General features: G+C 45.8%; 1 protein-coding gene across 1 annotated transcript in view; it reads left to right on the top strand.

Moving 5' to 3' along the window:
* The window catches only part of LOC139060066 (enoyl-[acyl-carrier-protein] reductase, mitochondrial-like), a 437551-nt gene that overhangs the window by 60421 nt on the left and 361957 nt on the right, over window positions 1–15173 (top strand). The window lies entirely within an intron of this gene.

The following is a 15173-nucleotide window of genomic DNA, read 5'->3' on the forward strand; positions in this document are numbered from 1 at the left end:
ATGGCGTTAACGTAATGTTTCGAGTTCTTCAAGTGCGCGCGTAACTGGTGCTCTCTCTCTTCCTTTCTTCCTTTAAACTTTATGCAGAGTAAAGTGCAGGGTTCCAAACCGAACGTTGATGCAGGCGCTATGTTGTTTTTATGCTTATGTGCAACCCAATTTTGCTTAATTTCTTCGGCATTGTCTGGAATCCTCAGAGGAACTGAGAGATAGTGTATATAGAGCAAGTTACATATTACGCGTGTAGCTCCACGACAAATCGCGAGCATCAGCAAATTTAAAACGTTACGAGAGAAATCACGATTACTGCCTTCTTCTGAAAAGACATTCAGAATGACGAGTGCTTCAGAGGGGGCCAATATTACGTCCTCAAAAAATGACCTCGAACAACTTCAAGGTTCGTTCATTCTTCGTATTCCTATATACTATACATCAGTGTATCGTCTTTGAAAGCGAAAAGCAAGTTGCTACTTATTTCCTGTCGTCCTCGTTTTGCCCGCCTCATTATTCTCCATAAGTTTTTTGCACAGCTCACTGCATCACGCATCTTACATTGTACTCCGCCACGTATATACGTCACAGCGCACTAGCCATCCACTTCACACCCACGTTCCCACAAACTCATTCTTTTTTCCCGAGAGCACCAGACAGGGCCGGCCTTCTCCACAACGTTGCATCTGGCAGTTGTTCATCGAGATATATATATATATATATATATATATATATATATATATATATATATATATATATATATATATATATATATATATATATATATATATATATATGTATGTATATATATATATATATATATATATATATATATATATATATATATATATATTTACAGAAAGGCAGAGAGGTCGCCCTGAATTGTTGCGAAAGCTGACAGGACTTGCATTTCGATGAAACAGCAACATCTAACTCCATCCCTTATGTAATACCCTTAACACAGGGGCCCTTACCTAAATATAACCGTACTAAACCGATGTACCATGAATACCTTCGAGTGCACTCTGGACAAAGATGAGTATAAGAAATCCGAAAGAGAGAGAGAGAGAGAAAGAAGGAAAGGCAGGGTTCAACCATGACCCACGCCCGGTTTGCTACCCTGTTCTGGCGAAAGCGGATAAAGGGCAAAGAAAGAAAGAAAAAGAAAGAAAAAGAAAGGAAAAGAAAGAAAGAAAGAAAGAAAAAAAGAAAGAGAAAAGGAAGAACCAGTCATGCGCACACTAGAAGAACTCGAAACATTAGTTAAAGGGACACTAAAGCGAAACAATAAATCAGTTTAGACTAATGAAGGATTGTTTCAGAACCCTGCAGGCAGTCATTAAAAAAATAGTTTGATTATTAGATGAGAAAATGAAGGTCCAAGTATCAGTATTTGAATTTCGCGCCGAAACCCTAGCGCCGGTACGTCAGTGTGACGTCAGGGATTCTAAAGTATGTTTTAGCATTTGGGCCGTGTTGGCTGAGTAAATGTTCCCGAAACTTGCCATGTTGAACATATTGTTCCTTTAGAACACAATGTAGTCAATCTGTACCGCTATATATAATTAGTAGGCTCTAGAAGAGGCCATCAAAATCCAAGACGTCACAGCCACCAGCTGCGGGAACTTAAGTAGGCGTCGCCACCCGTATTTCGTTCTTGCGCTTTTTCTGGCTTACCAAACATCCTATCGTTGTAAGAGTGGTGTTTTTGGTGTTGCAGAACGGTAATTTACTGATGCAGAAGAAATCATTTTTCACTTTAGTGTCCCTTTAACGCTTACATGTTCATCCGCTACAGATGCAGTCTTCTGCTTGAGCAATTGGAGAACTGTATGGACAAATAGGCACCTACCCTTTATTCCCGCACTTTTGTTGGAGAACTGTAAGCAATGTCGTTCAACGGGCTGGTTAGTTGCTAGATTCTTGATTCACGTTATTACCACAATATAAAATAGGACACATTGAGAAGGTGAAGACTACCAACGCTGGTGGTTGTTGTTTTTTGTTGCCTAATGACTGCAGGCAAACCGGAGAACGGTGGTGGTGTTTGTGGTGCTGCCATGCTGTGGTACCGGCGTGTTCTCATTGCATATGACCAGTTTATATTCAGCTGGTAACGTGAATAATACATTTGTTGGAGAAAGACTCCCTAAAAATAACGAAGGCGGGAGAGTTGGAAGCTTCAAACCAAAGAGTGTCTGTAATTTCAAGGACTCGAATTCACTCCGGTTCGTGTGAGCTCAGACTTGAAATATACGGCGCACGTACTATCGCCCTGTGCTGGCTGTTTCGATTGTTCCGCAAATAAGTCGAGCCCCAATGTTACCAGTCAGTATTTGCTAGCAGTCTGTTAACTGTGAAGCATGTTAACAGTGAAGCATTTGTCTCATGGTCCTAAGCTACTACATGTTCCACGGCTACCAAGAGTGATTACGGAACAATCAGTTCGCCAAGCAATGTAGACGAAGAGGCGCCTGGTCAATTAGGCAAATTGTACGCTCGCGACATGCCTGCATCGTGCCAGGAAGCTCAGCGGGCTATGCGAAATGCGTCCGGTTAATCTCAACGTCATTTCCGCTGCTTTATTACCCACCGCCGTCGCTCTCCCTCTTCTGCCCCTGGTTTCTTGTTACCCGGCAAACAGTCGCACTTATGCCCGTCCAACGAACACCCACACGCACATTTACAGTGCGGTGCAATAAACTGTAACGTGGTTCTCCTCCGCTCTCTCTTCTGCATATAGATATATACTGGCTACTGCGTAGTGCTTCTCAGACGTTGTGCACCCGCGAGACAAATGTCTCGTTAGCCCCCCCTCACCCCTCGCTTAATTCCCTTGATTCCCATTCATCCGTTGTAGCATGACGGCACGGCGTCTGAGGATCGCAAGACCTCCCCGTCTACATAAGCTCGCGACGACGGCGTTTCTCCGAACCCGCGTCGTTTCGGAGGAAGCGTTTCCCCTCTCAGGGCGAGCTTTCTGCACTGTGCTCCATTGCCGGAGGCGATTCGTGATCCTTCTGTCTAGTGCGCGAATGTACACGGAGGGTAGCAAAGTTAACACTGCTAGCGGCCCGGCGGGTCCTCTGCGTACAGTAAAGTAGCCTCTGTATACGGCGTGCTCGGGTCACGTGTGTGCTTGTTTTCTTGTTTTCCTCCCCCAACTCACGCCGCTTCCGAGACTCGGGCTCCACTTCCCTCATCCATTCCGTCGGCAGAGACCGACGGCGGCAGAGGATGTCAGGGGGGGGGGGGGGGTCATTTTGTGGCGCCCGCGCTAATGAAGAACAAAGCCGGCATGTTGGGGCGGCGGCATGCGCTGAGCGCGCGCTGAACGCGCGCGCGCTCGCGCGTCTCGCAGAGCCTTCTCTGAAGAAGCTCGCTTCCCTGGCGTCGTGCGTGTGGAAGCCGAAGAAGCTGCTGGCTGCCGCGGGCATGATCTTTCCCTCCCCCGTCAGCCCCCGCGCTCTCGCTCAGACTCTTCGGTCCCAGCTTATAGAGCCCGCTGCGCTCGCGCGTCGCGGTGGCGCCGCGCCGCCTGACCCTTCGGGGTCGCGGGGTCAGATCGTCGGCGTGACCCCTCCGGGGGGCCCCAGGCGCCGCCCGCGTGCGTAGTAAGGCCCCGGTGCCGTCGCCGCCGCCGCCGCCACCGCCGCCGCTTCCACGGCGCGCGCTCGGACCCCGCAATTAGTGCCACCGTGAGTTATTCGCACTCTCTCTCTCACTCGCTCGCTCGCTTTCCGTACGCAGCGTCGGCGCCTTCGTCGTCGACGTCGTCGCCACCGCCTCCTCGCGAGACTTTCACGTGTCTGTGCGTACGTACGTGCAAAGCGCGAGACGGAGAGAACCACCCGATCGACTCCGGCCCCGGACTCGGACGCGCGGCATGTCGCCGATCGAGCGTGCCGCTCGCATCCTCGCTCGACGTTTCCTCGCTCCACCGCCTCCTGTAGATACGACGACGCCCCCCTTGCCGCCCATCCTTGCCTTATAGCTTTCACATCGTCGTGTTCCCTGTAAGATTGACTAGCCTACGCGCTTTGTTGTTCCGGTCTCTGCTTCGGGAAGAGTCGAGCTATTGCGAAGAAATACTAGGAAGAGGGGAAGCCGTGGGAAAAATATATGTAGAACCTATAGAAAGGAAGCAGCATCTAGTGAAGCTGAAGAGAAATCCCGCCCAGTTGACTGGCGCTATGCGCAATCGTAGAGCTTCTACCGACTGAGAGAGAGAAAAAAAAATTGTAGATTGATGAAGGCAGGTTCTGCGGGGAGCCACCATGCAGTAACCCGGTTTGATGCATGCAATGTTGGACACCCGAGATTCACGCCCATTTTTGTGCTGCGCTGCGCAGGCACCGCCGATCCACCCAGCCTTGCAGTTTTCCTTTTTAAGTTTTCTTGGTTTAAATGGGGTGAAGGGGGGGGACGCAGAAAGCAAGTTGCGCTTACGCGTGGCGGCTTGCTTTTGAACGAGAGACGAGATAATTCCAGGGTTATAAGGATCAATATTACATGACTGGGAAGTTTATCGTGTCTTTAGAGGTGGTCGTATTTCTTAGTTTACTTTACAGAGTCCCCTTCGCGCAACTCGAGGAAGGAAATTGCCGATTCTTCAGATGTTTCGAAATAAAGAGACCTGTTGCTGCACATAAAGCTTTGTCAGCATTGTTTCCTTCGTTTGGTGAAAGACTGTTAACCGTAAATTTATCAAAATATGAGCAAGGTACTCGTCTGAGCCGCCGTGATGGCCTAAGGGTGTTGCGAAGTTCCGAAAGGCCCGATGGCTCCTCATCGAATCCCGGTCGCCGCCGCCTCAGTATGATCGGGCTAAATGCAAATAGCGCCCGTGTACCGTGCATTGGACAAATGTTTAAAAAAAAAGCCAGGGGGTTGAAATTAATCCGGAGTCTCCCACTACGGCGTTCCTCATAATTATATCTTGGTTTTTGCACGTAGTAACCACGGTTCTTTTCCTTTTTTGATGGCTTCGGTTGGTTGGTATTTGTGAATAATGACCGCAGATTTTGCGCACAAGCTAGAAGACAAAAAACACGTGAAAAGACAGAAACAACCGATTGTCTCTGTCTCCTCACGTGCTTTCCTGTTCTTGTTGTTTATCAACTGCGACAGCACGCGAAATTTAGTCTTTTGAAGAGCCCGACATCCCAAAATCGTAGCTAAACACATACACATATAACGAACGCTACACGAAATAACACTACAAATAGAAAAAAATATGTATAGAAATAATTAAAAGCTTTTATAACCACTTAGATTCAGAGGAACATGCTACATACGCTCTACGAATATATAAAGAACTTGACAGTAATGTTGAAAATCTATGCTAATCATATGTTTAATGCAGCGTCAGTGTATGGCCCGTGACATGTAACCCGTGATAAGCTCGAGTAGTCTCTGCTCATGTTTAAATGGTTCAGCTCAAATCGAAGCGCATTAAAGTCACTAGCGCGGAAAACTAATTAAATAATTGAGATGAAAAAGAAAAGAACACTCCAAAGCGCACAAAAGTCGATGACCTGACAAAGTCACCGTGACGTTTATCAAAAGACGAAAAAGAAAAGAAAAACATGGCCCAAGGTGCTATAGGCAGTGACGAGGTCACTGTCCAGAAGAAAACTGCAAACTTCCACAGCTTCTCATTGTTTATAGAGACATGAAGAGATAACGGATGCCGACTAAGGCGTCAAGATAATCACGAAGTGTGGATATTCGATGAGGGCATGTTCTACAGAAGCTTCTGGGGTGCCCAATCTACGCAGGCTGAAGAGCGTATTTTTGGGTATTCGACATAGGAAACCGGGGTGTGTACGCTATTTGGAGACGTAGACTATGTAAGAATGTATCTGAAGCCCGTCCTATTTTGAGGCTTTGAGCGAAGTGTAAAAAAGGGTCTGTGGTGCACAAAAGAGGCGGTATTGTCGGCTTTTGTTTCTTCTATGGATTACGAAATATGTGGATCACTTCTTGGTAGCACCAAGAACAGCACTGAACGCCAGTCTTGATTTATTTATTTATTTATTTATTTATTTATTTATTTATTTATTTATTTATTTATTTATTTATTTGATTGTTTATCGGTTCGTTGACTATATAAATGATCTATCAATCACCGTGATGGGACGTTCGGGATTCGTTTTGACAAAATTGAGTTCTCTTACGCACCGCAATCTCAGTGCATGGGGGCTATAGATTTTCGTCGCCATCTGAAGGCACTTGCCACTGCTGGGAATCGAACCTTCAACGTTGGGCTCAGCAGTAGACCATAGTAGCCACGTAGCCGATTTGAAAAGTGTTATTTTATTCGAAATTTCGCGGTTTGATATTGGTGCAGTGAGTAATGTATAAGGAAGGTTAAACGAGTGGGCTCATTCGTGTTCATGTAGATAAATAACTACAAGCGGGTCCGATCAGTTTCAACGCCCGCACATGAAACTAAGGTACCTGGAGTAAAATTGCTCGTTTTCAATAATGTTTACAGAATATATTGTCTCCATAAATGTTGCGATTCATCCTCATTTTCTACTCCATGCCTCCCTGTCGCGTTGCTGTTTCCACGCCCCCTTTCCCTTGCCCCCAGTGTAGGGTAGGAAATCACACGCTCGTTTTATCGACCCCCCCACCCGCCTTCTCTCTCTCTCTCTCGCTTAAACGAACAAGTAAAGCGTCGCCACGCACCTGTGCTGGGCGTCTCTTGCCTGCCACTCATGATGATGATGATGATGATGATGATGATGATGATGATGATGATGTCCTTAATATATTTCGCACATGCCCACGCGCGGGATTGGTCAAAAGTCGGACAGCTTTTACACATGTGTGCCTAGTGAATGCCTCACTCTCTTTCTATCTTTCTTTCTTTCTTTCTTTCTTTCTATTTCTTAAGCCTTCTCCCTGCGCAGGGTAGCAAACCAGACGTGCGCCTGGTCGAACTTCCTGTACCTTTCCTTTTTTTCTACTCCTCCTCTTCCCAACGACTGAGTTAGCCATACTTTCATTTTTAGAACTTCGCGCCAGAAGCACACCGTCGATACGACAGCGCGACGTCATGAATTTCAAATCATATTTTGATATTCGGGGGCCGTCCTGGGAGCAGTTAAACGTTCCCGAAACTTGCTGTGCTCAGTATCTTTTCTTATTAACTGTGGTACAATTAACAATACGGCAAGCTAGGATACCTATGAGCCCGCTATCTCATTATCGCAGGTAAGACACACACACACATTAAAACACCACACGATGAAGAATTATAGAAAAAAAAAAAGAGAAATAGAGCTTTTACAATCACACAGAGTGAAACTCCCTAGACATACCCTATAAATTACACATTAGTCTTCATGGCATAATTTACGTCACTTAACTACACTATTCACAAGGAACTGATGAGATCACTGTCCACAAGAAAATCTTGCAAGGCTTTTACAGCCTCGTAAGGACAGAACCATGGACCGAGCATTTTTTTTTTTTTTGACAGAAAAGGAACGTCCATCCAAGGCGTCCATATGATCACGAAGTGTCTCCCGATGTTTGTCGCATTATGGACATTCGACGAGGATATCTTCTACAGAGGCTTCCAAGCTGACACAGTGTACACAGTCCGAAGAAGGTCTTTTGCGTATGTGACATAAGAAACGGAATGTGCACGCCACATTGAGACATACAAATGATGCATGCAAGAGTGTGTCTAAAGCTCGTTCTATCTTGAAGTTTGGTGAAATGCGTAGTAAAGGGTCAAAAGTACAAAGAACATTTTGATTTTGTCCGCTATTGGGACCACGTGGGTTTGCATATTCTGCATCTCAGTATACCAAAAGGGCTGCTTTGGAATCGGATACAGTGAATGGTATAAGCTCATTCAAATAATACGCCGCAGCAGCCATTTTGTCCGCCACTTCATTTTCCGTTATTCCAATGTGGGCTGGGATCCATTGTAAGTGGATATGATGACCAGAATAAGAAGCAAGGATAAATACTTTCTTAATTTCGTAGCGAAGCCAGGAGTTGCCACCATGAAAATAGCATTGTAATATTATCTCCAGGGCTGCTTTAGTTTCCGAGTAGATTACCCAATTTCGACTGCGTGTACTTTCATCCACAAACGCTGTAGCTTGTAAAATGCTGAACCCTTATACTGCTGTGGGTGACGTTTTGCGAGAGAGATGGTAACCTTTCCTTACTTCAAATGCTGGGCTGAATAAAATGCATGCGACAGTCGAGCTGACATCTGTCGTTGATACACTTGTGGAGACAAACGTGTTGTTTTCCCGCTGTCGGATCATGTGTGTTCAATCTTGGCTCTTTTCGAATACGATGTAGCACATACATACTGATAAGGATTAGCTACGCCCCAGCAGACGGCGTCAAAATCCGTGACGTCAGGAAGAGGTGCATGATGCGGCAACTTGAAGGTAGCATTGCCACGTGCCCGCCGTATTTTTAGGGGGGGGTGGGGGGTGCATCCTTTCTGGCTTATCATACCTGCACTTAGGGTAAGAGCGGATGTGTTAATATTGTGGAAGAGTAGTTTACTAATACGGCCCAAAGTATTTTTCTCTTTAGCGTCTATTTAATCACGGCGTTTCGTGGGGAAACAAGCTATCAAAGCTGACCGAAAAACCTGCCATCTGCGAGTCATCCAGTTAGAATATGTTCTCTGCTTGTAAAATGACTCGAGTCATTGTACGCATTAACGTTAACTGGCGTGTACGAGGAAACACTCCGCAAGAGTTCATCTGACGTAAAGAAATAAAGAGAAGGAATTATACCGGGAGATCGAATATTAGCGTATAGACAATGCCGGCGGCGAGACGTATAGGCTTTACCCTCTGGCGCAGAGCCAGACATCCGCGGCGCTAAGTACACAGAAACACTGGAGGCAGCTATATAATGATGCCCTAAACGCGTGGCGAGCAAAACAAAAGCCAAACTTGCACTGGAAAGCCGGCTGTTGTGAAAGACGTACGTGCCGCCCTACGGAGACTCGAGTGTCATCGCGCATGACGCAAGCTCGCACGCGCGCTTACGTCGACGACGAGGTCTCGTGGGTTGTGCAACGGCTCGGCCATTTATACGCTACCGGATTTGCTGCTGCTCGGCTATTTTCGCGTCATCTCGCCTTGTTTTTCGAGAGGTGCATCGATTGCTCGCGACGCGTGCCCGTAGTTGTTATATGGAATTGTATGTCACGTAATAATTGGGCGGACGCGCTATAGCCAAGTTAATTACTTCGGTATCAAGGATACCGCTGTCACGATCCTTCCCCTGTAAATGCTCGGTGACAGGTATCAAAGCCGCTTTTCTTTCTCTATTTTTTTTTTCTTTTAACCGACACCGCTGCGCTTCTGTTCTGAGAATGGTGTGGCCTTTTCTGAGGTAAAATCAACGGGAATGTCTTTGGCCGCCTGCCATGTTTTTTAGACCCCGCGGCGTATAGCTTGCATGGAAAGTGTGTAAACAATGATTTAATGCCCCACGAAAGTGCCATCGTATACGAGTGGTATCGATTATCCTGTTGTCACGCGCCTAATGAGCTGGATAACGCTAATGACAGCGTAAGCGTCCAGTTCGTGAGGTTCCTCATTGAGGGGCTTTATACCACACTGAGGTTCGCTTCCAGGCTTATGGCAAGCAGCCTAAATCGTGATGGCTTTTTCAGGGCTCGCTCTAAAGCTCTCGAATTGTCTTTATCATACGTATAACCTGTTCAAAGCTCGCCTAAGGTTTTCCTTAAAGGAAATATTAAGTTTAGCTGGATTGCAAGACTATAAGCTTCTCTAATAACAAATTCCTAATTCGTAGCGAGAACAGAGCTTTTGCAAGCGATATAATCCAAGTGGCGCCACCTGTTGTGCACTATGGTACCTGTCATGTGGCGTCAGCAGTGGATGACTCGTAGAGACTGACATATAGGGAGATCATGTGGCGATCACGTCAACTCGAACGCTTCGGTGGCAATTTTCTACGCAGCGAAGTCATATAATGGCATACAGAAAGCGATGATAGACTTCTAGACAAAAATCAATCCATCTAGCTCGACCTGATATTTTCCTTTAGTGTCCATAATCTCAAAAGAACGGTCGTGCAACCGCATTGAGAGAGCTCCCACTTGCTTTATGTAAAGCGTCTAATTTAGCATTGCGCAAATTACGCGCGCACGCACACGCACACACACAAACTACGCGAAATTGCTGTGCTAGACATAGCTATTTATGTTAGCACACAAAAGAATACACGTTGCTTTTGCAACATCTGCAAATTCAGCCGTTGCAAAGTCGCGAAATATTCGGTATCAGACTCGCTTACTTTTTTCTGCATCGATGGTGCCACGTATACCCCTCCTAATCTCGTTCCACTCAAACTCCAGCTATTAGTGCAAATTTTTTTTGCACATATTTTAGCCTTGCTTAAATGGAACGTAACATAAGTGTAATTGAGTTTGAGCATGTGGGACATCGACCCACATGCTCGTTTGCGGTTACAGGTGTGCAGAAGAAATGCTTCAGGCAACAGGTACACGCAGGTTTTAATACTTCCTCTTTGCAGGCCGAGCTGCGACAAAGCAGTCGGAAAAGTGCGCACCGGTTAAAAACTACCGGGAACCATACGCCAAGTCTCAGAGGCCACGCGCTGGGTCGATATTGCGAGAGAAAAAAAGCGAAGGGAATAGCTTCAAGGAGGAAGGTATATAGCATTATAGGAGGTAGCATTACGTCACGCAACCAGCATTGGCAAGCGAACCAAGGCTGGCTGCGTGCTACCTCCTATAATAGTTATCTCATCGCTTCACCGTTGCTGGTGTTGCAGCGCTGGAGCCGAGCTCGTACACGTCAGAATGGATAATATATCGCGCCTATTCCAATCACGAAGCCTACGTGCGCAAGTCACAGTTGGTGCCAAAACGCAGCAGCGGCGACCACATACTTGTCTTCACGCCATCGGCTATACGCTGCGAGTGCTACGGAGCACCTGACATAGCAGAATCACCCGCCGAGGTTGCTCAGTGGCTATCATGTTGGGCTGCTAAGCACGAGGTCGCGGGATCGAATCCCGGCCATTTCGGCCGCATTTCGATGGGGGGTGAAATGCAAAAACACCCGTGTGTTTAGATTTAGGTGCACGTTAAAGAACCCCAGGTTGTCTAAATTTCCGGAGTCCTCCACTACGGCGCGCCTCATAATCAGAAAGTGGTTTTGGCACGTAAAACCCCATAATTTTTAACATAGCAGAATCCGCCAGTCTCCTTGGAAACGGTGTTTGGATGGACTGGCGAAGGGTCGCTCTGAGTCGCTTCATAATCGTCAAGCTTTGGCTATAGTGTTCAAAAGTCAAGCATTCGTGAGAGAGACAAGTCGCCTTGTCTCCCTTTCCCAAAAAAAATTGTGACGTACTGTACAAGAACTGAATGGAGTTACAAAGATAATTAGTGGACCTCCCCCCCCCCCCCCCCAAAAAAAAATCACTACGCTATTCACAACGTGTCCTATAGACGTCTTCCTCACTCAATCGATTTTCTCCTCCTTACCTTTCGTTGTAGCGGCAAAGGCCATGAGCCACTCAGCAACAACAATACCACGCAGGTACCAAATACACTTAGTGCGTAAGAAAATTCACGCAGTATTTACCGGAGTTTGATCGCTGTTTTAGGAGGTATTCGTGCAAGGATAAATGACAAAGTTGGCTTTGACCTTGCTAACTTTGTCACTGGGGGTGAGCAACCATACACCCCGGCACAGCATTGTGGGCCAGCCTAAACATGCCTTGTTACGCAAGTAATGAGTATCCGTAATTAGCTAGTGTTGCGTGTTATCGTGTCTTTGTCAGCGAATCAGTCTAAATTCCCTGTTGCAGGACGCAGGCGCTATCAAGAGCTGACGCCGGGTATTGCGTGTGTTTAGGCACGCAGAGACGTGAGCGTAGCAAGTCTTTCCCTGAAGTCAATAATTGGGAGGTGATTAATGGTGCTTGGGTTTTATTATTGAAATTGGGAGGTTTTCAATTGAACGTTGTGAATACAGAGCAGAACGTCACTATTATCTACGAAACTCTGTAACGTAGTTATATGACTACCTGCACGGAACAAATATTTTTGTGCCTATGTAATCACACATTGTTATGCCTATAAATGCAGTCTTCCGAAAAAGAAAGATGTGTTTTGGCATCATGTACTACAAATATTTCCTGTGTATAAGTTTAATGAAAACCTCGTGTAAATTTGATGTAACTTCCCTGGTCGTTTTTATTTTTGGTCTTTATCTGAATAGTTTACCTGTATAGATAATTGAAGCCATATATGTGTGTATAATTATGCAATGTACAAATTGTGTACGTATGTCCACAAATAAACTGTAAATCAGTAAGATATTGCAACATGAGTTGATATTGTTACGCGAACGAAGAATTAAGAACTGGAGACTATTGACAAAGTATGTTTACAAAAGATAACTGCTTGGGCTGCTGAGCACGAAGTCGCGGGATCGAATCCCGGCCACGGCTGCCGCATTTCGATGGCGGCGAAATGCGAAAACACCCGTGTACTTCGATTTAGGTGCACGTTAAAGAACCCCAGGTGGTCGAAATTTCCGGAGTCCCCCACTACGGCGTGCCTCATAATCAGAAAGTGGTTTTGGCACGTAAAACCCCATAATTTAATTAAAGATAACTGCAGCGCTGGCCAGTTCAGCCGACAGCTCGAGAGCCAGAGAGCGTTCGTCGTCTTCGCCAGGGCGCCCGCGTGCGCCATCCACAAGAAACACGCAATATGCATGCATCAATATAAAACATTCTGCCAAAAATAAATTTTTGCGAAGTTGTGTAGACAGATGATTGAATAACGACAAAAACAAAATGTTTGTTTTGCTGTCCTTCATTTCGCCTCATGGCTCAATTTCGGACGCGAATGATTAAGGATAAGGACTGCAAGTTTGAAGAAGCGTACCGAGAGCCATGATCTAAATGTAAATTTTTTTTTAACGTTGCTTCCAATTTAAGTCGGAAAACACGGTGAGCAAACCGTATGTTCCAGTCCCCCTGTCTACCTTCACGTCTGGTGCTTATTCTTTTCTTTTTCTGTGGCGCAGTTACCGAAGAAATCTTTGCCCGTGTGTTTGCAGTTCTAAACAACAATAGCAACAACATCAACGATAGCGATGACGACAACGAGGACAAATAACATTATACGTGAGCTATACGTTCTATGAGCATCGCATACGCCGCTATCCGTCATTATCCCATATTTCATTCACGGCGCTAACCCTAAATAGGTCTTCACTTGCCTTCGGGTCTTCGTTTGGCACCTGTGTTTAAGTTCCGCGTGCGCTTTCGCGTCTGGGGAACCAATTTCGCGCGGGTGCATGACCTTTGTTCGACCACGTCAGAGTGAAAGGCCCGCTTACCAGCGTTCTTGGCGCCCACCGAGAGCCGTTCAATTGAATGCATTATCTCGGCGCTTGAAGATCGTTTCAGCACCTCCACGGTCACGCGCTCACTCTTGGTTTCGACCTCGACTTCCGCACACTGGCTCTTTCCTTGTATGTATACTTTATACAAGCAGGGGCGGGTGGACCGTTAGTTTGCCTCATGTAAAAGGCTCATGGGAGCACGGAACTGGACAACCCGGAACTGCGTATAACCGAACGCGCCGAAATTGGGTGGAACGTAACTAACCGGAACAAATGGCGCAGTTCTATTTCAAGCTAAATAAGGAAGTTCAGGAGGCACCCCCATCTGTCATGTGATGTATATAGTCTTAACTGGTGTACATCTCGGGAATAGTTCTACAACTGCGTTATCTTTATAACGGTGCCATGTAGCAGCATTATACGTTACCTCGGAACTACAATTAGAAGTTAGGGTACAAAGTTACGCAGAGAGATAGAGAGAGTAACTTTAATCGGACAATGGTGCACATGTCGATCTGAGTCACGTGGACATAGCCTATTACTACACCCTCCAAGAGGTTCAGAGGTACGACAGAGATAGGGTAGGAAGAGGTAGGTGGTATGATGAAGATTATCATAGCTGTTGTAAAGAACTTAACGATCTGTCCTGCGTATGAAGGCATAAGGCTCAGAAGTTGAACAGGAAGCTGGACACTTGTGTTTGCCTCGCAAAAAGTGTGGGGTGAGAGTGGGTGGAGGGAGGTGGAGTGGACCCGGGGGTACAGAGATGCAAAGGGCCCTTGCCAACTTGATGTGGCATGCACATTAGGTTACACTTTGACATCAAGTACAGCAAATCGGGTGTGTAATTAATTACCGACAGAAAAAAGCAATAGCAACCAAAGGGCACGTACGTAAAGTGCGTATGTAGCATGTAGCATACAATCACAAATCGCGTAGGTGTTTGTACAGTGATAAAAAGCAAACAGTTGCATTCATGGGAGATAACAATATCAAAGCCATGCATTCAGCTGGAAGCGCCAAATTAATATGTACAATTTACCTGAGCTTCCACAGCGCATAGCATTTTCTAAAAAAAAAATTACTAAGATGCGCCGGTGCTGCCAGCTTTAGGTGAATACGCAAGCACTACAGTGATTCACGATGTACGACTGCACATTCTACAAAATTAAACCAAACCCTTGCGCGATGCTGACACCGTTTGACATACGGCATTACGCACCACCACATTCTTCAAACTTTTGAAGGCTGATGCAATATCACACTCCTGAAATATCAACTTCAGAAAAGAAAACTAAATTTATGTTAGCTCAACAATGCGAAAACGAGAATGTAATTGTGCTTTTCAGTGACATGATCTTTGTTCTTCATGCCCTTGAGTTCAGGTCGTAAAGGTAAACATTATGCCTTTCTCTCCTTTGCATCTCTCTCTCTCTTAGAAAAGTGATCCGAATTTTTTTATTATCCCATTAAATAAATCACCCTTATAGTAATACTTTGCCATGGCTTCATATTCGCATGTATAATAGTACTTCGTCATGACACACAAAGAAACGCGAAGCAATGCCCTGTGCGGAAAGATTTCTCCCCATCATTGACAATTTTGAGCGGAAGCGTACTACTGTTTCATTGTGCGAAGATTCTTTCTTGCGAAAGACCGAAGCAAATTTGTAGTCGAAATCCCACACTTGGCTTCCCACAGAAGCTTATTATACGAAGACTTCATGTTGTCAAGTTGCTGAGCGCCAGCGCGCCGTTCCCTCTGTT

Source organism: Dermacentor albipictus, chromosome 5, assembly GCF_038994185.2.
Source record: "Dermacentor albipictus isolate Rhodes 1998 colony chromosome 5, USDA_Dalb.pri_finalv2, whole genome shotgun sequence".
Lineage (NCBI taxonomy): Eukaryota > Metazoa > Arthropoda > Arachnida > Ixodida > Ixodidae > Dermacentor > Dermacentor albipictus.